Source organism: Bidens hawaiensis, unplaced genomic scaffold, assembly GCF_021521415.1.
Source record: "Bidens hawaiensis isolate Kalapana, Puna unplaced genomic scaffold, B.hawaiensis_p1.1 tig00002866_1, whole genome shotgun sequence".
Taxonomy (NCBI): Eukaryota; Viridiplantae; Streptophyta; class Magnoliopsida; order Asterales; family Asteraceae; genus Bidens; species Bidens hawaiensis.
Window position 1 is genome coordinate 2,405,284 of NW_027491154.1, and position 21,409 is coordinate 2,426,692.

The 21,409-nt window shown below is 37.1% G+C and overlaps 3 non-coding genes and 1 pseudogene across 3 annotated transcripts; all 4 read left to right on the forward strand.

Moving 5' to 3' along the window:
• Window positions 1–4,958: 4,958 nt before the first annotated feature.
• Window positions 4,959–5,155, forward strand: LOC143621551 (U2 spliceosomal RNA). The gene has a single exon (XR_013151548.1). It is a non-coding gene; the product is annotated as a U2 spliceosomal RNA (small nuclear RNA).
• A 1,438-nt stretch (window positions 5,156–6,593) lies between these two features.
• LOC143621577 (U2 spliceosomal RNA) lies at window positions 6,594–6,789 on the forward strand. Its single transcript, XR_013151565.1, has one exon. It is a non-coding gene; the product is annotated as a U2 spliceosomal RNA (small nuclear RNA).
• Window positions 6,790–7,127: 338 nt separating this feature from the next.
• On the forward strand, window positions 7,128–7,323 carry LOC143621550 (U2 spliceosomal RNA). The gene has a single exon (XR_013151547.1). It is a non-coding gene; the product is annotated as a U2 spliceosomal RNA (small nuclear RNA).
• Window positions 7,324–9,060: 1,737 nt separating this feature from the next.
• On the forward strand, window positions 9,061–9,337 carry LOC143621572 (U2 spliceosomal RNA; annotated as a pseudogene).
• Window positions 9,338–21,409: the final 12,072 nt, after the last annotated feature.

The following is a 21,409-nucleotide window of genomic DNA, read 5'->3' on the forward strand; positions in this document are numbered from 1 at the left end:
GTTTAAGGGGTATTTATACTTTCTTGATCCCATGGACCTAAGGCCCATCTTTCCTTTTTGGTCCATAATTAATTCCATCTAAAAAGCCCAGTTATCCTTTCATATATTATTATTATATCACTCCACTAACTCAATCAGTTCTCTCAACGAAATTAATATTTTAAATATTATTATCAAAATTTCGAGATGTTACAAGTCTTCCCTCCTTAAAGAGGTTTCGTCCCCAAAACCTAGCTTGTTCCTTGTAGGAGGAACACTTCCCATATTCACCCACTTTATTGAAGCGTCTTTGCTTTCTAGGTTACCCTTCTTACTCCTGACTTTGTAGTCACCGAGCGGTGGTCATGTGTTTTAACTATTAAGGTAGATTGTCCATGAGGCCCTCGATTTACCAAGTCTCGTCTCGTCTTTCTAAGGGGGCTTTGTTTTATATATATATTTACACTAACGCCTAAGATGACGCTCTAATACAACACAACTATTTATCATAACCAACATGCATTCAAGACAATTCATATCATAATTAATAAACACCGGTCTAACCTTCAATATAAAACAACACGCATTGAGTCATTAATAAGTCAAACATAAAATTAACTTATGGCTAATAGCTAGCCTTCTTGAATGGTCTTTTATAAGCATGCGGAGGAAGCTGTTAAACCTCAAACATTCTTCTCTGCTTCACGTCCTTCCTTAGGTTTCCTGCTGTCTGTTGCTAGGTGTCCACATCCTCCATAGTTGTGACACCTATGGTGATCCTTGCACTCCCAGGAGGAATGTCCAGCTTTTCCACACATGTAGCAAACACCTAATCCCATTCTGCATTCTCTCGGGTGCTTCTTTCCACATTTTTCACAAACAATGAACTCTTAATGCCTTGCCTTCTTCTTACGTGGTTCCCCTTCGTTGGCTTCATTTGGTTTTGGGGTTGGGTTCTTTTTCTTTGGTTCAGTCGTCTCCTCTTCACTGATGGCAAGGTCTTCATAAACAATCTCGGCCAATTCCACGGCCGAGTCAAATGTTGCAGGTTTACTAGCCTTAACCAAAGTGCGAACATTCTGCGGAAGTCCCCTAATGTAATACTTGATCCTCTTCGCTGCGGTGTTCACCTTGTCAGGTACTAGCCTAGACATGCGGTTGAATTCAGTAGTATACTCACGGTGTGTCATCTTTCCCGCCGAAATTAATATAAATGTACCTTAAACGAGTCGGTTTACGAACACGGTCTAGTCTCGATGTTGTTTTGGTTTGTCACAGCGTTCAAGCACCAACAGGTTCAGGTTTTCACCTTCGGATCATGGCTCGGGTTATAGGATGGTGTTTGTGTGTGTTTTGATTGTGTAGGGGATGGTGTAGAGATTGATATAAATGGAAATGATTAGGGTTTAAGGGGTATTTATACTCCCTTGAGCCCATGGACGTAAGGCTCATCTTTCCTTTTTGATCCATAATTAATTCCATATAAAAAGCCTAGTTATCCTTTCATATTTTATTATTATTATTACTCCACTAACTCAATCATTTCTCTCGACGAAATTAATATTTTAAATATTATTCTCAAAATTTCGGGATGTTACATGAAGAAGGTTCGTAACATCAGGTGTTGTTTCGGCTTGTTTAACTCCAGAAGATGGAGTCGTGAAGGTGATTCTGTCAGACGTTGTATGGTGGATGTACCATTTGAGTCGACGGGGTGACCTGTGATAATGTTTTCTGTAGCTGTTAATGTTGATCAAAGAAGTATGAAGACTGGCTGCTACAGCAAAAGAAAGAGATCGACGAAGGAGAATAACGGGCGAAAGACCGTAGGTGTGAGCCAAAGACTGATAACTCACATCTTAGTAGAAGACCGCTGCCGTAAAGTGAGTTTCGGGTGGGAAATAGAAAAGACCACTGCCGGAAAGTGACATCTGGTAAGAAAAAGAGAAGACCGCCGCCAGAAAGTGAGTTCCTGTGGGAAAAGGACAATACCGTTAACCGGGGAAGAATAACTGAAGCCGTGAAGACCGAATGGCGTGACCGAGACCGAACTAGTTCATCTTTCCGGAATGAAAGACCGTAGACCAAAATTGTGAACCGAAGACCGAGGTACCGTTCACGTTAAGAAGAGAAAAGACTCATTCTGATCTCGCAAATGATCAGAAAGAAAATGCCGACGCCTCCGCAAGGAAAAGAAAGGAAAGAAGCTTGTGCAAATAGGCGATAAAGAAAGACATTAGAATGAAGGTCATGAAAGAATGAATCGTTTGTTTTTTCATTCGATTTAGAGGAAGAAAGAAAAATAAGAAAGTTGAAGCAAAGGTCATTAGCTCATAGAAAGTAGAAAGATTTCACCATTATGGTTCAAGTAGAAAGAAAATCTGATTTTGGATTAAGAAATAAAGAAAGGAAGAGGCCAGTGATATTGCAAGAAAGTAAGAAGGTAGCAAGCCAGAAGAACGGGAGTCAATCAGAAAGAAAAAAAAATCAATAGCCCGAAGAAAGAAAACCGAAATTTAGCAAGTGATCGAACCAATGTGGTTCGTGTAGCTAGAACCGAGTCAGGCATGGCTCATAGCAAGTAGCAAGACGGAACCTTAGTGGTTTGTATAGTAAGTTAGCAAGGAGATTAAAGAAAGTAATAAAGAGGGTTCTAATCAAGAAAGACAACAAAACGGTTAGCAAGAAAACCGATTCCGGTTTTAGCATGGAAAGCAAGAACGAATGCAAGCAAGAATCGAAAAATTACAAAGAACCGAATCAAGATTAAGGGGGTGAATATTGGGTTTAATATTGATTACGGGTGAAGTACGGGTCGATGGATAGTGGTTTGGTTTGTTTTCCTTAAGTCATCTAATAAAGAAAGAGTCTACAGATTGACTGGGCATGTGATGAAGAGTTGGTCAGCAGCCATTGACCGAGTTTATTGGTAAAATAACGTGGGTTAATAGTTGCCATGTGAACGTGGAGTGTAGCATGATAGTAGGATGTTAGTTTTGTTTTTACTATTATAAATAGCATGTCGTAGCAGTAGCTTTGTATTCTATTTGCACTCTCAATTTTCATTAAGAAAGTTTGCAAGCAATCCTTGTGTTCATATTGTGTGTATTTAGCGTTTGTAAAACATGGGTCGGAACCAACAACATTCAATTTCCATTCAATGTCTAGCATTCAATCACAAGGGTAAAACATAATGACAATATATTGCCTAAACCTTTTGCTTCTTCGAAGGTCGGATGATTGATTTCAAAAAAACTGAAGCTTCATCAAGTTGTACCATGCGCTTTAAGAATGGATCGAGACATTGACAAATTACTTTCTTTGCCCAATTGTGAAATGACGTTTGTATCCTCGTGCTCTAATTGTGAAATGACTCTTTCGTCTATCACTTATGCTTAATAAGATAATATAGATATAAATAATATAGATATAGATAATATAGATACAGATATAGATATAGATATAGATAATATAGATATATTAACCATGTATTTGTTGTCATCCCATGCCAAGTGATAAGTGGTCGGCTATATGTCTGCAAAAAGACTTCATGTGTAATGTAATGTCTATATATATGTGTGAAATGACCAATGTTTTCAGATTCAGACTAGACATCGAACCGGCAGTCTTATCGGGTCATATGTCAAATTGGGTCAAAGATCGGACTGGATTAAAGACACATAAATTTATTAGAAATGTCGGACAATGTTTTATGTCATGATTTTTGTAGATATCATCTTGAATTCTTGATCATATTACGTCTTCAATTGAGTTCTCCTTTTTGGTGTCTATTGCATATGTGCGTACCCTATTGGCCGTACCATAACGAATAGAACCGATACCAACCAAATTCCCATCACATTTTATGTTACAATATTGTGCGATGTAATAACACGTAGTTGCTATTTTATATCAAGATAACTTTTTACAAATTATGTTTTTGGAAATATGATAACCTAATTTTGCTAGTTTCTTAATTGTTTTAGTGGATTGAATTATATGAGCAAGCAATTAAGTGAAAGAAGAAGATCAAGAGAATCCAAGAAGTAGTAGACGCTCTCATAAACCGATTTACCTTGATTAAGTAGATGTGTTGAATTATAGTTGCACATAAGAATCAAAAAGTTATAATGCAGTAATTAGTAGTGGAGGTTACACATTGTGAAAGTCATGTTGTCATAGTTGCAGTTTCCTATCATGATACATTAACAAATCTTTTAGTGAAGATCAAACAAGTTTTGTGGTCAAGTGTACAAATTCATTGATGCTGCTCGTTGCTTTAAACTTTTATTCAGAAACTATTGTGGTTTGACTCCGTGTGTTCGTATATAATATAATAAACAATGGACTTGGTGTCAGGTATTGTAAACTTCTTAAGTAATGCATCCACTTTAGGGAGTCGGTCAATTTTGCAGCAAAACTTGTCTAGTCAGTTACATTGGTGGAACTATGTAGAAAAGACTATGCATTTACTCTTATAAGCATTAGAGATAAAGAAGTTTGTTTATTGATAAGACTGAATAATGTCTGTTAACTGCTTCACAACAAAATGGCAAAATTCATAAATTTCTTGTGTTCTTATGAATCCTGAACTTGTGGACTCTGCATTTATTGTTAATGCTGCACGTGAGGTACCTGAGAATGAACACGTCACAGAATTCGGTTAATAACAGTTCATAGCTGATAGTTGTTTAGCCAACAAACTGTTTATCAGGGTTAGAGAAAAATGATAGGTTTATTAATAAAAGGGTAAGTAAGAAGCACTGAGTTCTTTGACGTTATGGATTTGGCTTGTAGAAAATGGATTCAGTCAGTCAGGCATATTTAGAAAAGGGTAGCTTTGTGGTATTAACTATTAAGCCCTGAGTGATGAAAACAATAAGGAGAAAAAGTCTTTTCTCGATCCCGCATCGGCTGGGTGAAGAAAACATATATGAAGGGATTGCCTATGTAAACAGAGGCCCAAGAATATATCAAGCATACCTTTCTCGGCCTTTTGGCTAAGATCAAGTGTAGTATCTGTTCTTATCAGTTTAATATCTGATACGTGAGCCATTGGCTCACTCGATATTAATCTTATTTTTTTATGAGGAAAAGCCTATCACAATAGCTTGCTATTGGGGTCTTTAAGTGTCGCCTTGGTCTTGCACTATTGCCTTGGCCTGGTGCACCCCTCCAAACCATAGTCCATGTTTTCAAATGTAACAACTACTAAGCTTACTGAGCCTTGTTAAACAATATAAATAAAAATGTGAAATGTGCAAGGCCCAAACTGACTGCTGAAGCGTTGCTGGATATTCGTAACAGAGGATTGTGATATGGAATTTCATTTTTTTCCGCTCAGAAAATGAATGTATGCAACTCTTCAAGCTGCCTTTTCATAATGGACTGCTTAGGAGAATTCATATGCATGCAACTATGTAAACAGGGGGTACATTTAGCTAATTCTATGACCATGCATGTTTTTGCAGGAAATGACAGCTGACTCATGTATTCTAATTGATACAAAGATTAATGATCAGCGTATGTGGACTGTTATCTTTGTTTATTGTTTCTTGGTTGGTTCAAATTTAGAGATTGTTTATTACATCATTACAGGGCCTAACATAAATATGAAGCACATTATTTGTATTTCGAATACATTCAATATTAACTTGCACAGTGTCAATGAAGCCGGCTGAACACCTTTATAATAACTAAAATTTGTTATGAAGATTGAATTTCTTTGTAATCACCAAACATTGCCCATTAAATTGCAATTAGCATCAATAGTTGACCACAATAATGATAATTGATAGAATTTTGCATGAGCGTGCTAAGACGCGGCAATAATAGTGAAAACCTAGAAGGCATTGTATTTCTATATAATGTCTCAAACTTATTCTTTTAGTTGTTAATATTTGTCCTTGAATGTGTCAGGCTAGTGCGTGGGCATACACTTCCCGAGCATGCTAACCCAGCCGTTTTTTAGTATTCTGTTACCATACCATTGGTTTTGTTGTTACTTCCTCCAAGTGCTAGTTTAATATTGTAGTTTTCTCTGATTTATTGTAATTATTGTAGGTAATTCGTGTTATTGATGTAAATAAAAGTGCAGAAAAAGGTTACAAGGAGATTGTGAAAGATGGTTTTTCTGATGAGGTTAGGGACATTATTATTAGCTTCCTTAACCACTCATTTTATTTCTATATGTATATTCCACTCTCTTAACGAAAATTTCTTGATAACAAAGTGCAGCAGGATGAACTGAAGATATATATGTAAAATTGCTAGAATATTTGGAGGGGGTGCTACTAGTACCTGCTACAAATTGTTCTAGTTGAGTCAACATCGAAACTTGAAACAAAATTATCAAGTAACTTAAACTGATTATTATCATTGCTTAGCATGTAGGTGCCGTTATTGGAACTTGTGAGTCTTCCTTACACGTCTAGCTACAGATTGCTTCGGCCGTTCATATGAATCAAATAAGTATGCTGTTAAATTTTGAGAGATGACAATTGACAACCAAATGGCAATTGGCGAACGTTACTTACAGTCCCACATTGGCTGAGTAAAGAATACAACGATGAAAAGACTGGCTATATAATCAGAGGCCCAGGGAAATATTAAGCATACCTTTCTCGGCCTTTTGGCTAAGATCAAGTGTAGGATCTGTTCTTATCAGTTTAATATCTGATATGTGAGCCATCGGCTCACTCGATATTAATCTTATTTTTTATGGGGGAAGACCTGTCAAAGTAGCTTGCTGCTTGGGTCTTCATGCATCGCCTTGGTCTAACACTACCACCAAGGCACGGCGCACCCCTCCAAAACATAGTCCAATTTGTTTTACTTGAATGTTTAATAATAGAAAGATCTTTAACTCAGTTGAAAAGTTCTGTTATTGTTGATTACCTCTTATGGTCATTGGATGTGAGTAGATGGGACAAACAAACTTTGCTAGCAAAAGGGAAAACAGTTGTATATAATCACAGATAATGATCTTAAAAAACTAGTACTGCTAGGATTTTAGGCATTAATTTATGGCATTAAATCCTGAGAAACCAAAGAGAAAATTTTTTCTTGCAATCCCACATTGGCTGAGTGAAAGAATACATGTATGAAGGGACTGCCTATATAAGCATAGGTCCAAGATGAATCAAAGCATACCTTTCTCGGCCTTTTGGCTAAGATCAAGTGTAGTATCTGTTCTTATCAGTTTAATATCTGATATGTGAGCCATGAGCTCACTCGATATTAATCTTATTTTTCATTGGGGAAGACCCGTCCAAGTGGCTTGCTTCTTAGGTCTTCATGTGTCGCCTTGGTTTTACACTATCACTAAGGCCTGGCGCACCCCTCCAATATGCAGTTTTTAATGTTTCAGTTCGTAATTGTTCAGACTCAACAACAATATAGTTTTTGTAATAATTTAAATGCATCTCACTTTAATTTATTTTTACAGTAACACATCAAACTCATAGTTTTGTACCGAAAAAAGGTAGTTTTGCGCATGCCTTTGTGCCGTTGCAGGCTATAGCATTTGTGCAGTTGTGTTTATTTTTCCACCCCTTTGGTAATCCCAGCAAATAATGGGTCAAATTTTACCTGTTTCATCTTCTTGAAGGCTATTTAGCCAGTTTGAATCAGTTTCTGTAGGTACTTGTAAGTGCATAGCTAGATTGTAAAGATCACTATACCTTCTATCATGTACTTGTACTTCTCTGAAGTCATCATCGGGTAGTAGATCCTGGGCAAGGTAAAACCCGGCTCTCAAAACGGGTCTGCCCGAATCTGAGACTGGGCTCCAAGTATGCTGGTAATCATACATACTGTCTGCTGGAACCGCAAGCAATGCCTGTTTTAACTAAGGGAGTGGTACACATTGAGTTTTCAGGTATCATGGGGATGTTAGATCCTTGCCGCATTCTGGACGAACGATGTTTCGGTTAACGATAACCCGCGACAGAGATTTTGGATTTCTCGGTAAAGAAGCTCTCGAAAGAGCTTAACGATTTTGGTTAGGTTTTTGGTCGAGCAAGTGAGAATATCGATATAGTACCAGAGTTGTCCTGTCCTCCTAGCTCAACCCGGATGTGGATGCCATTGATGTATATTGAGATGAGGTGTTTTTCCACGAGTTGTTTATGTAAATCAAATAGGTCTGTTATAGTGTTATGTTCTTTTAACCTGTTTGATATTCCATGTTTATTATAACCCTTTGAATTCTTTTGACCACACAACTAATGAATTTTAGTAAGAAGCATGATTGGAATTTGCTCGCTAATTTAGGCTATCAGTTCAACTTAAACATGGCTGGCAAGTGGCTAGTATTAACAGGATATAGAGCTCGTGGGAGATGAAAACACAAAATGGAATACAAAAATCTTTAATAATCCCACATTGGCTGAGTAAAGAACACAAAGACGAAGGGACTGATCACGAGCTGAGCCGAACCGAGCGAAGGTTTGCTCGTTGCTTGACTCGCTTAAAATCGAACCAAACCGAACGGCTAAATTCGAACCGAGCGAAAACCGAAACGAGTGAAAATAGAATTGAGCATTTTTCGATCGAACATCGAGCTTCGAGCACTATTTATTTCTTTTTCACTTTAAAATTTTCAATAAGAAACAAATTTGAAGGTTGTAAATAATATATTTTATAAATAAATTTGTAGCTTTTAGACAAACGTGTAATAGATTGTAATTTTTTATTAGAATTAAATTTGAAGTAAGATATAATGATTATGTAAACAAACTTCTAGTATTCTAAAAACTTGAAACGAACAAATAATACTATAAAATTGACGGAATATGAAAAGTTTAAAGGGTTAAAAATAATTGTAAGTAATTGCAAGCTTATATATATATGTTTTGTCTATATATTTATATATTTGTTCATATATAATTATATATAAAATAAATAAAAAATATTCGAGCCGAACCGAACCGAGCAGACCTTTGCTCGTTGCTTGGCTCGTTTACAAATCGAACCGAGCAGAGCGCTTCGTTTTCAATCAAGCAAAAAAACGAGCGAGCAATTTCCGAGCGAGCGGCGAGCGAGTTCGAGCGACGAGCGGTTTGGACAGCCCTATCAAGAATACCTTTCTTGGCCTTTTGGCTGAGATCAAGTGTAGTATCTGTTCGGGGTATTTGTGTAAATAGGTATAATCCATGTAATAGTAGAAACTATCAAAGTAAACAACAAAAAAAGAACCCTTTTTTTGTAATGTCTATGATGCAATTGGAGCTTATCGACAAAAACGAATCAATTTAGGTAGTTCAATATTAATCTTATTTTTTTATGAATAGCTTGCTGTTGGGGTCTTGAGCGTCGCCTTGGTCTTGCACTATCAACTTGGCTATACGCACCCTTCCAATTTTTTATTGTTAAAATATTAAAATTCGTGTCATTTAACAAGTTTAAACTCATTCGTAGTTGGTTGTTATCTCTTTCTAGCTAATAAATCATGTTGAATTTCTTATGTACTTGATATATCAACAAAGTGTGAAATGTATATATTTTGATGAAATAAATGTTGTTTGCCTTAGCTACTTATTGGTACTTCGTGCGTTTGCCTTGGTTTAGCGCACCCCTCCGATCTTCAGTTAATATACAATGTTATACCAAGGACTGAACTTTTTTCTCACAAGTTTTTAATGTTTTGAATCTTTGAACTAAAACTGTTCTTGGAGTTATATTTGAGTTTAAATTAGTTTAGTGGCTGAGTTTGTTTGGTAAGCTTCGGAACAGAAATATTTTTGTGAATACAAACAATATCCTTGGATGTGTCGGTTTATTATAACACTCAAAAAACCAGTATAATCTCTCGAAAGTCGAAACTCAATAATAATATCTAACCCCCAACCCCCAGCACACACCCACAACCCCCACCCAGTTTTTTTACAGCTCAGCTATTGAATGTTGACCTTTGACTTTCTTCTTTTTCTTCTTTAACCAAGTTGTGACAGTTCGGGCGTTAACAAGATGCATAACATCCTGTCCAATAGATATAGCACATCCCAACCTATTCCAACGTATATTTGCAGCAGTAACCTTTATACCATAAGCTAAATCCAACTACACTATACAGTATCGACATTTTATATTATTTTGACTATACCTATTGTTGAGTTTTATATTCTCATAACAATTGACTTCCTGGCCTTCCCAATATGGAGTAGTGGTAGGAAACTTGGGTTTCTTGATGAGGATCCAAGTTCAATCCTCACTTACAACACTTTGGGGGACATGAGTGGCTCAATGAAAGAAAACTGGGATCTTCGTGATCTCCAGTTCGAGTTCGATCATGAGGGTGTCCGGGTTTTACCACCATTGGTCATTGGTCATTCGGACAGGTGGGTTTTCCCTGAAACTGGAGATAACTTGGAGGCAATTTAGGGCTCTATACGGCTGGGTTGAGCAGCAAGCGGTGGTCTTTTGCCATTAAGTCACCCCGTACAGAGTACCTAAATATTCTACGTTTGTTGGCCGTCCAAAAAAATAACAATTGACTTCCCACTTTTGACGCCAACTATTGACTTAACAAATTATCCATTTCCAATCAAATAAGTTGCTGCAATCAGTAACTATTATCATTATTACCATAACAAAATAAATAGACCCTAAATTAAGTAGGAGTTCGTGAAATACATGAATAAGGTTTACATTAAAGTTTTACATGGGTCAAGTCTCATACAAGCAGTGCCAAGAAGAGCAAACAATTATATTACCCATGGGTTATGAATGCACCAATATCAGTAAAACTTGTCAAGGTCAGGAAACAAAATAAGAACATCACCAACGCTAAAACTACACAGACCGTCACATCGTATTACAAACTTTTCTCAAAAACCCCTCATTTTCTTCCACGATACCAAACATTCACAACAGTGCAGGCCTTGAGGGTGCGGCCCACGCACCCTCGACCGAGACACCGTTTTTGGGGCAAAAAATTTTTATATATTATAATTGGATTTTGATCTTTCTTAAAATTGTTGGCCCAAAAAAATAATTATATTCATAATCCATTGGATAAAATTTAGGTTATTGGACCCAAACCAAAAAGGCAAAATCCATAATAATGCTAGGTGATCAAACAATTTTTTGTCAAAAATGCTATGAGAGTTTCACGAATCACCGGTTAGCCGTTAGCTATTATTGTATTTGACTTTATTACTAAATTTTTGCAATTTTAATTATTACTTACAACGTTAATGTCGTTTAAAAAACTTATGTTACAAATTCATTACTCGTTAGGGACTTTTTATTTCCGCTCGGCCGAGCTATATGAATTCTCGAAGATGACCTTGCTTCACAAACCCCACTAAAAGAATATTATTGTTGTATATATATACGTGAGAGAGGGGACCCGCCACCACGTCCGCATATACCGGTCTTTCCCCCACAAACCTCCGTCCGTGGACTTGCTTCTACAACGACAACCACCTTCCTCTCTCCATCTGTCCGTTCCACAAACCACCTCCACCTAGGAGCGTTGTGGATGCTCTAAGATGTTAAATTCGGCATTCAGCCATCTTTACCTTCTGCACCTGTTAGCTCTTGAAGGATAGCCCGCGAACGAGAATCTTCTCCGACATTTGAAATGAGGCGTAGCACCGTTGAAAAGTAGCACAATCAGGCAAGATACATCTGTTAATCATTTATTCAAGAAAAATCTCAGCGTCCAAATACTCATTTTTTTTTAACTCTTGAACAATAGCATTTTATGTGAAGCTATTTGGCAAGCAACCATTTTCTTTCATCTTTCTAAGTAATTCTTTACCTTTACCCGCTAACCCTTCTTGGAAATATACAACAATCATCATCGTATATGTTCTAACATCCGGTTTCAACCTATTCAATACAAGTTCATCAAACAGATACATAGCCAACCTAGATTTCCAACATTTGCTACAACCATCAATCAATATATTATACAACCCTACATCTTGCATCATTTCTTTGCTTCCCAGTGATTAGAACCACTGGGAATCTTTGTGTCACACTCCAACCTGCGACGGAATATGTTAAGGCAGACTGATTGCAGGTAGCTCACAAGACACTATTAATAATAGTGACAATAACTAATTAATTTATTTCATAAATCGAAGTACATCACAATCCATACAAAACAATCCATAATTCAAAACAAACTAAACTAAAACATGTTTTTTTATGTGATGAATATCCTAAGGTCCAACTACTAGCTTCAACTTCAATCATCCAATATAAGTACCTGCAGCATGTGTAAAAATAGCTATATTTGTTAACACAAAGGTTGAGTGAACAAAACACAATATTTGAAATACAAGAGTAGTAAAAGATAATTCATATGCAGATGTGGAATTACAACAACTAATTATAACAATAATAAATTAAAATCCATTCATCATGACACTGTTAGGATTAAACACACACACAAACCGAACACACACGTGAAAGCAATAAACGAACACGATGATTTAACGTGGTTCGGTCTAAACTGACCTATGTCCACAGGCTGCAACTAGGGTATTTTATTATTGCTACTGTCACACTCGTGAGGAATTACAAGTACAACGATTTAATTATATAGAGACTAGTTAGGCCTTCTAGCTTAGGGAACAAGATAACATAAACGGACCATAATAAAGAGATATAAGGCCGGCCCAAAACCTCCCATGTCTTCCATCATTATAAACCCATTTAATCCGTCTTCAAGTAAACCGGACCCAAACCGAGCCCAAGCCTCCACAAACCGAACAGTCTCCCACTTGGAGGCTTGATAATCTTCAAACTGCCTACCGATGATTGCTTGTACCTCTTGTAATCTTCCTCGTCTTCCTGGTTGCATCTGTCTTCTCATCAGTTAACATGAACGCCCGTTGAAGCTCCCTCGAGCTCCAACACATCGGTCATGGCTACAACTGCCACTGACTCATTCTCTGTCCCTACCGGCTCCCACTTACACGAACTGCCGAATCCTGGAATACCTTGAGAACAAACAACACTATCCATATTAAGCAGGTAATCTTCTGGAGAGACTTTAACTGCTGAAATAGTGGTTCTCTTAACCTACTGTCTGGTAACTCTAGCAAAAGCTTTAACTGACGACTGCCAGTGCTCCCACTCCCACGAAAACCTCTTACTGGTTTTTCTGAACCTCTTCTAGCACGTTCAACCTGAATCTGACTTGTGGCTCTGGATTTATATCCTACAAAAAAAAACCTTCTTCTGCCCACTAGACTCTGTGAACTGGACTTTGGTCTTCTTCTGAACTGGGTTGGTCACTCCCTCGGACGATAAACTAACCATATACAATGAACCCTTCTTTCTTCCTCGAGCAATGACAAGATTTCCCTTTACAACTTTCCACTGCCCGTTCCCAAATTTAACCTAATGTCCCTATTCATCCAACCGCCCGACAGAAATCAACTTTTACTTCAAGCTTGGAATCACTCTGACATCCTTCAAGGTCCATGAACCAGCTAAAGTAACTAAATTCATGTCACCCATGCCCGTAACATCAATAACATCATTGTTCGCCAGTTTAACCTTACCAAAATCACATTCCTTCAGATTCCGCAATGCTTCACTGCTGTGGGTAGCATAAAATGAAGCACCAGACTCCATGACCCAGGAATCAACATTATCATTAACACTAAGAACTAAAAACTCATCCTCTGGTCATTCTTCTGCAGTATTGACTTCTTTCTTTTCATTCTTATCATTCGGACACTGATTCCTGAAAAGTCCCTTCTCTTTACAACCCCAACATTCAATATCTTTACGAGTCCTAGACTGGCTCCTCTTCCTGCTCCCACTGCCTTGTTGTTTTCCCCTACCTCTATCTTCTGTGACTAATATATTACTTGATGATTCACCTGAACTTCTGCGTCTTGACTCTTCTCCAATAATCAAATCCCGAATCCCATCAAAAGTAAGTTTTGTAGATGAACTACAAACCGCAGTCACTGTTTGAGACCAACTGTCCGGCAAAGAGGATAATAACAAAAGACCTTGAACTTCATCATCAAACTTAATGTCGACTGACACTAAGCGGGAAAGGTTCGAATTAAGATTATTAATATGCGTTGTAACTGACCCACCCTCTTTCATTCTGGTTGTCACTAGCTCCCGGATAAGGTAGACCTTATTTGCTGCCGAAGGCTTCTCATGCATGTTGGATAGTGCATCCATCATACCACGGGCTGTGGTTTCTTTCATGATGTTAAATGCCACATCTTCCGACAAAGATAAAGTAATACAAGCCCTAGCCTTCTTGTCTAACTTCTTCCAAATCTGTTTCTGACATCTTTTCTGGTTTTTCATCTTTTAGCACTACATCCAAGTCTTTCTGACAAAGTAGCGCTTCAACTTGCATCTTCCACCAACCAAACTTTTGCCCATCAAACTTCTGTATCATAGCCTTTCCATCTTTTGCCATGAAAATGACTAAACAAAAACTTGGATAAAAACATAGACAGGCACACAATGGCACATGCCTTTATTTAACGCCTAATCTACTGAACTCTGTTCAACAAAACCACCCGTCTAAATTACCCGGTAAATATGCCAAAACTTAATTAACCCCATAACCAAATATGATAACCTACTTCTCCAAAACTGACCAATACAACCAGTATCACTTGAACCAACTAAAACAAACAAATAAAAAAACAGAACCTGGTATAATCGATGACAACCTTGAACGAACTCGACAAACTATTCGACGAAACTACCGTAAATTTGTACCCTGATCGGTGGCAGCGTGAATGTTCATAGCGTCTGAAATAGTGATCAGAGATCACTCCTGGATTTACGGCTTGTTTGAACTTGATCAATAATCCCAAATAAATGTTAACAATTATTGATAGTGAATGGTTCAAAGTTAGCGGCTGTGGTTATTCGCAAACACAAAACAATTAATTCAAACAGTATTTAATTGCAAAATAACATACGGTGAAGGAGTTGTGATAGTGGCGGCTATAATGCATTCACATAAGACAAAAAAACACATTTATTACTTCTTTCCTTTTTTTCCTTTATCAAACACCAAAAAAAGAAAAAGAGATTCAAATACCGTGACCAACTTTGATGAAACATATAGCCCGCTGCCAATACAAAACCAAGTCTGACACGAATCTTTTCTCTTGGGAATGTGTACTCCGGTGTGTAAACGTAACCTCGGCTCTTGATATCACTTGTTAGGATTAAACGCACACACGAACCGAACATACACGCGAAAGCAATAAACGAACACAAGGATTTAACATGGTTCGGTCTAAACTGACCTACGTCCACAGGCTGCAACCAGGATATTTTATTATTGCTATTGCCCCACTCGTGAGGAATTACAAGTAAAATGATTTCATTATATAGAGACTAGTTAGGGTTTCTAGCTTAGGGAACAAGATAACATAAACGGGCCGTAATAAAGAGTTATAGAGCCGGCCCAAAACCTCCCATGTCTTCTATCATTATAAACCAATTCAATCCGTCTTCAAGTAAACCAGACCCAAACCGAGCCCAAGCCTCCACAAACCCAACAGACACTAGTTCTATCAAGCTACTAAGACGGGTGTAAGATCTTACTAATGAGGATGAGGATCAGGCCACCAACAATAAAGCAATAAACACATAGTCATAGAACATGTAACAACCAATCAAGTAATAAACGTAAACGAATATATTAGTATTGTGGTTGAGAATGATAAATATTGATAAAGATATTTGTGATTAACATGTTGCCCCCAAAACGGTAAAATTAAAACGGAGTGTGAATTACTCACCTTGAAAATAGGTGAGTGGATAAATAGGTTGTAAAATAACTTGAATTATGAGATAAGCGAGCTAACAAACGAAATCAACCAAATTAAACTATGAAATCAAAATAATATTCAAACATTAATAATATGATGACAACAAAAAAAGTTAATTAAATTGAGATCTTAACATCAAAAATAAGAGAAAATTAAGCTTAATTGAGTGTTTGGTTCGTGTCTGACGTGAGGTCGAAGACTCAATAAAAAATAAACCGATTACAACTAATTAGATAGCGGTAAGTGGGTGTCGAACACAGAGAGTTTGTGGAAAATGTGTTACTATGTAGCCTTGTAATTAATCTATATTAAACTAAATGCAGAAAATAAATTCAAGTATTTGATTTGTTGATTTTGATTAACGAAAATAACTGAAAACAATTTAATGATTTTTAACTGAATTAATAAAAAGAATGCTACCTCCCGATTTCAGGTTTCCAGTGTTGATAATGTTAACGTTTATTTTTGGGATGAACTACATAGAAATAGTTCGTGAAAATGCATTTGATTGTGATAAAAGAGGACTAAGTACTTGGATTGTAAAAACGCAAGGTTGTCACTCGATAATCAGTTTAGTATAGTTAACCTTAATTCTCTTCCAATAAATCCCGATTGCCTATGGCACCAAGAACTGATAGACAAGAACACGAATTATACAATACTAATAATTACTAATTAAACTCACAATCACCATAGCAATACAATCATAAGATCAAACTACTATCCCACAACTAACATAAACGATTCACAAGTATTCAATTGAAAACCTTACAATTCGGGAGAGAACATATAGAGAACTAGTCACACATAGTTTGATTCATCATCACATCAATTATGGTATGCAGATGAATCACAAACACCAAGCTAATGATTACAATCCCAAAATATTGTTCTTGGACTCCAAAATTCGTCTCTAAGATGTTCTAGAATGGAAGATAGATGAAAAGACACCAAAAAATGGAATAAAAACAAAGGTTTTCGGTAGTTACAGCTTCGCACCGTGGGCCATGGTGGCCTCCACGGTGCCGAGTTCTGGTCATTTTTGATAGTTGAACCTAGCCCACGGTCCCGACCGTGCCCCACGGTGGAGCTCTTTCTCATTTTCTTGTTTTTTATATCTTTCTCATTTCAAATCCGTTTTCACCCAAGTTCTCGTGATTTCATCCTCTATCTCCTCATACTTGCAATTATATGAGTAACCATTGTCAACTAATTCCATGAAATTAATTGGTTAAGCATATGCATTTATATCTTTTAGCTCGCTTAACGACTTCCCTACAGTTCACCGTCACATTCCCACACTTAACCATTGCTTGCCCCCAAGCAACACCTCAAACAACAATTTTTCATTTTTAATTTATAACTACCAAACATACCAACATATCCGGTTCAGTCAAGGTCCCAAGTCATTCCTTATTCCCTCTTTACAATAGGTTTGAACTAGTATACTTGATATTCTATTTAAACCATAGAATTCTAACCAAACCTAACATGCTTTTGGCTTTTACCCATACATAACACACCTTTACACATTAACCCTCTTCTTGATGATCATTTACACATTTTCACATATAACCAATTCTCCTAACATACACTTGTACAATCATCAAATCTTCACATATATAAATGCTTTGACACAAATGCAAATCAAGAGGGCTTAAAACGGGTTATAATGGGGCTAGGTGTAAGGGTATGGAAAGGGAATATTGAAAGTAGCTCAAACGATCCGATCCGGCTTATCACAAGCAAACTAAGTAAACAATGAAATAAACAACTATATACATCACTAACTTCTCCTTTTTTTTTTCTGTTTTTTTCATATATATGTTTTTTCTTTTTCTTTTTTTTCTTTTTTTTTCACTACATAATACTTGAACATTGCATCTCTAACACAACTTTTTTTTGAAGCATAATAAACACAATGCTTGATACATCCTATTGATAAATACTAAAAAAATTACAAATACAAAGAAACCTATTAAGCCAGATCATCTCGCAATTTAACATTGGGGTTGATTGAATAAACAAAATAAGTCCAAAATTGTTTTACCAACCCCCTCGCCCCTCTCATTATCCACGCTCATATATGTAATGTATGAGGCCCAACCCCCCAAACCCACACTCGCACTCATCCAGACGAGGTTTAACCTAATTGCCTCTATCACTTTTGCACTCATGCCAAGCTAAGGTCTCGAAATGCACAAGTTCTATCGGAGAATATCAACAATTTTTCACCGATCTTCACTTTTTCAATGCACAAGTGTATATGTACATGTTATGCAGATTATTGTACCTAAAGCATGCTAACCTTGACTAGAATACTACATAACCACCTTTTAAAAAAAAAAAACTAGGCAAACATATCCTTTAGGTAATTGTGACCATGAACAGGGACCAAAACCTTACCACATTTTTTATGACATTCAAAATAAAAAATAAAGTATAAAAAATGAACAATTACCACATTTTTAAACTTTTATGACATTCAAGGTGGGTGACTGGCCCACTCCCGTGCAGTTTTCTCGTTATAAGCACACTCCTTTTCAAGCAATTGTTGCCAGTCTTCCGACAAACCAGGCCCAGGCCCGAACATCCTCATTCTCCACCATGGATCATTTAGGTTAGGTGGATGTCTCACTTTCTTCTTCCTTGGTCGGCTACCTTTTTCTGCCACCTTCTCACTCTGTTGATGCTCTAACTTCTTTCTTCTCATCTGACCTGTCAATCACAAAAAATTCCTCTTTCGTGTGATCCTTGCTCATGGATACACACTTGTTAACAAAATCCGACTTCAGGCTTTCCTTGTCAACAAAACGGTTAGTGCTATTTTCAAATAATAATAACCGTTTATCATGATTCCCACACTTTATTCCCAGTGTCCCCTTAGCACAATCAATCACTGCAAGTGAAGTGGCAAGGAAGGGTCTACCCAATATGACTGTGGGCTGTGTGTTAGTTATATTTTTAGCATAATCAAGTACTAAAAAGTCAACTGGGTAACATAAATCCTCCACATGTACCATCACATTATATATCATGCCTCGGGGAAGTGTATGGGTTTGATCCGCTAAAACCACGGTGGTGTTTACTTTTTGTAGCGGACCAAACTCATGCCGATCATATAAACTACCAGGCATAATACTAACACAAGCTCCAAGATCCAGAAATGCCCGATCAGTTTTAAATTCACCAATTTGGATCGATAAAGGGGCACTCCTGGGTCTTGAAGTTTACTCGGGAGAGTATTATTATCAACACTCTCATCCCTTATTTTGGTTAATTTGTCATTTAAACATTTATCACAACAATTTCCCCAAAAGGATGTTTCATTCGGTTGTAATTCCAAGTTATTTTGAAAAATTGTTTCATAATTAATCACATTTTCAATCTCATCACTAATATCTCCCACCATCCCCTCAACAAACTGTGGTGTTGGATCAACTTGAACACTAGAAATTTCAAAATTAGGTAAAAGACTTACTGCATTGATATGCACGGTGTTCCCCTTCTTTAAGCTCGAGCTGTTTTTTTTCCAAATTCGCCGCATCGGTTGCAAGTTGACCCATTTGAGTGGCCAACGATTGGATGGCTTTGTCACAGACTTCGTCCTTTTGCATTCGAATTTCATCGAGTTGAATTCTTCTTTGCATGTCTTGCTGCATCACTTTGAGCATCTCCATAACTTCATTCCCACTTGATAAATTTTGACCCGCGAACCCACTTTGACCACCACCCCCTTGACCTTGAAACCCTTGATTATTCCCGCCATAAACATTACTTTGATTGTTATATTGTTGACGAGGAACATAATTTCCTTGATTCCATTGGAAATTGGGGTTGGATTTAGTAGCCGGATTTCCATAACGAAAATTCAATTGATTTCTCAACTCGGGGTGGTACGTGTTAGAATTCATGTTGTAATTTCTACCACTTCCCCCTTGAAGTGCATTCACCTCCTCCACTTGTACTTGACCCACCGTACACACCTCTGAAGCATGGCCCAACTCATTACAATTCGTACAAACATAAATTACCTGATTAGTAGTTTGTACCTCTCCTTCTTCCAAGGCTTGTACTTGTGGTCTTCCAATTGCTTGTCTTGCTCTTCTTCCGGTTTGAGCCTTTCTCTTTGATGTAACCGTCATTTGTTCCAAATATGCCCAAAATCATCTTGTTCATAGTTAGTACCAAATGTGCCATTTGTGATTGATCTCAAATCTCGTTCATCTTCCATACTCAACCCCTCATGAACAACATTCAACAACTGACGTGAGGTCGAAGACTCACTCAAAAATAAACCGATTACAACTAGTTAGATAGCGGTAAGCGGATATCGAACACAGGGAGTATGTGGAAAATGCATTACTGAGTAGCTATAAAATTTAACTAAATTAAACTAAGTGCAAAAGTAAATTCAAAGAGTTAGTTGTTTGATTTTGAATAACAAAATGAACAAAAGCAATTAAACGAGTTTTAATTAATATGAGAAAATATGTCATCCCTCGGTTTCAGGTTTCCTCGAATGTTACAGTTAATGTTTAACTGAGGTGCATAATAAATAAAGTTCGTGTTTATGTAAACGATTGTGATAATTGAAGATCAAGTACTTGGATTATACAACGCAAGGTAATCATTCAAAAACCAATTAGTTTATCCAACCCTAAATCCCTCTCGATTAATCTCGATTACATACAAAACCAAGAACTAACAGTTTAGAACAGAAAATCGATAAACTAATAATCTATCAATCAATACATCAACACCATTATAATTTAATCAATATGATCAAACTAATATCTCAGAAATTTCATAAACATTCAACATAACAATCATAAGAAACCTTACAATCCGAGGGAAAACACAAAGGAATTTAGCCACACATATTTTGGTTTGTCATCCCTTCAATTTTAATTGTCATACGAATTAAGAACAAGTATCTAATGATTACCACACTCACAATTGATCAATTGTCTTCAAAAATCGCCTCTAGGTCGTCTCTTGATGAAAGATAATGATAATCATGTGAAAAGCCGTCCAAAAATACAAGTAAACAAGAGCAGTTACAACTCATGCGTCGCGTCCACCGTAAGCTACGGTGGCTTCTAAGAAAGCCACAGTGGGCCAAAACTGTCTTACGGCAGTTATAATCTTCCAGCCCCCACCGTAGCTTACGATGGGTACCGTAAGCTACGGTGGCTTCAATCTTTTCCAACTTGTTTTCGACATAATTTCTTCGTTCCACGTCTGTTTTCTTCACCGTTTTCACCCACGTTCTCGTAATTCCATCTTCTATCTTCTCATACCTGCCATTATACAAGTAAACCTAGTTATCTAATTCAACAAAATAAACCAATTAAACGCATAATTATTAACAAACTTAAAGCACTTAAGGGTTGTCCCATGGACCACCCGTCACATTCCCACATTTACCCGTTGCTTGCCCTCAAGCAACACCTCAAACAACAATTTTATTACTTTCAACTTGTAGCCACCAATTTTACCACAACTCCGATTCGGTTAAGGTCCCAAGTCATACCCTATTCCCTTATTTTTTATCGGTTGCACTAGTTCACTTGACGTTCCATTTAAACCGAAGATTTCTAACCAAACCTAACATGCTTTTGGTTTTTACCTATACATAACAC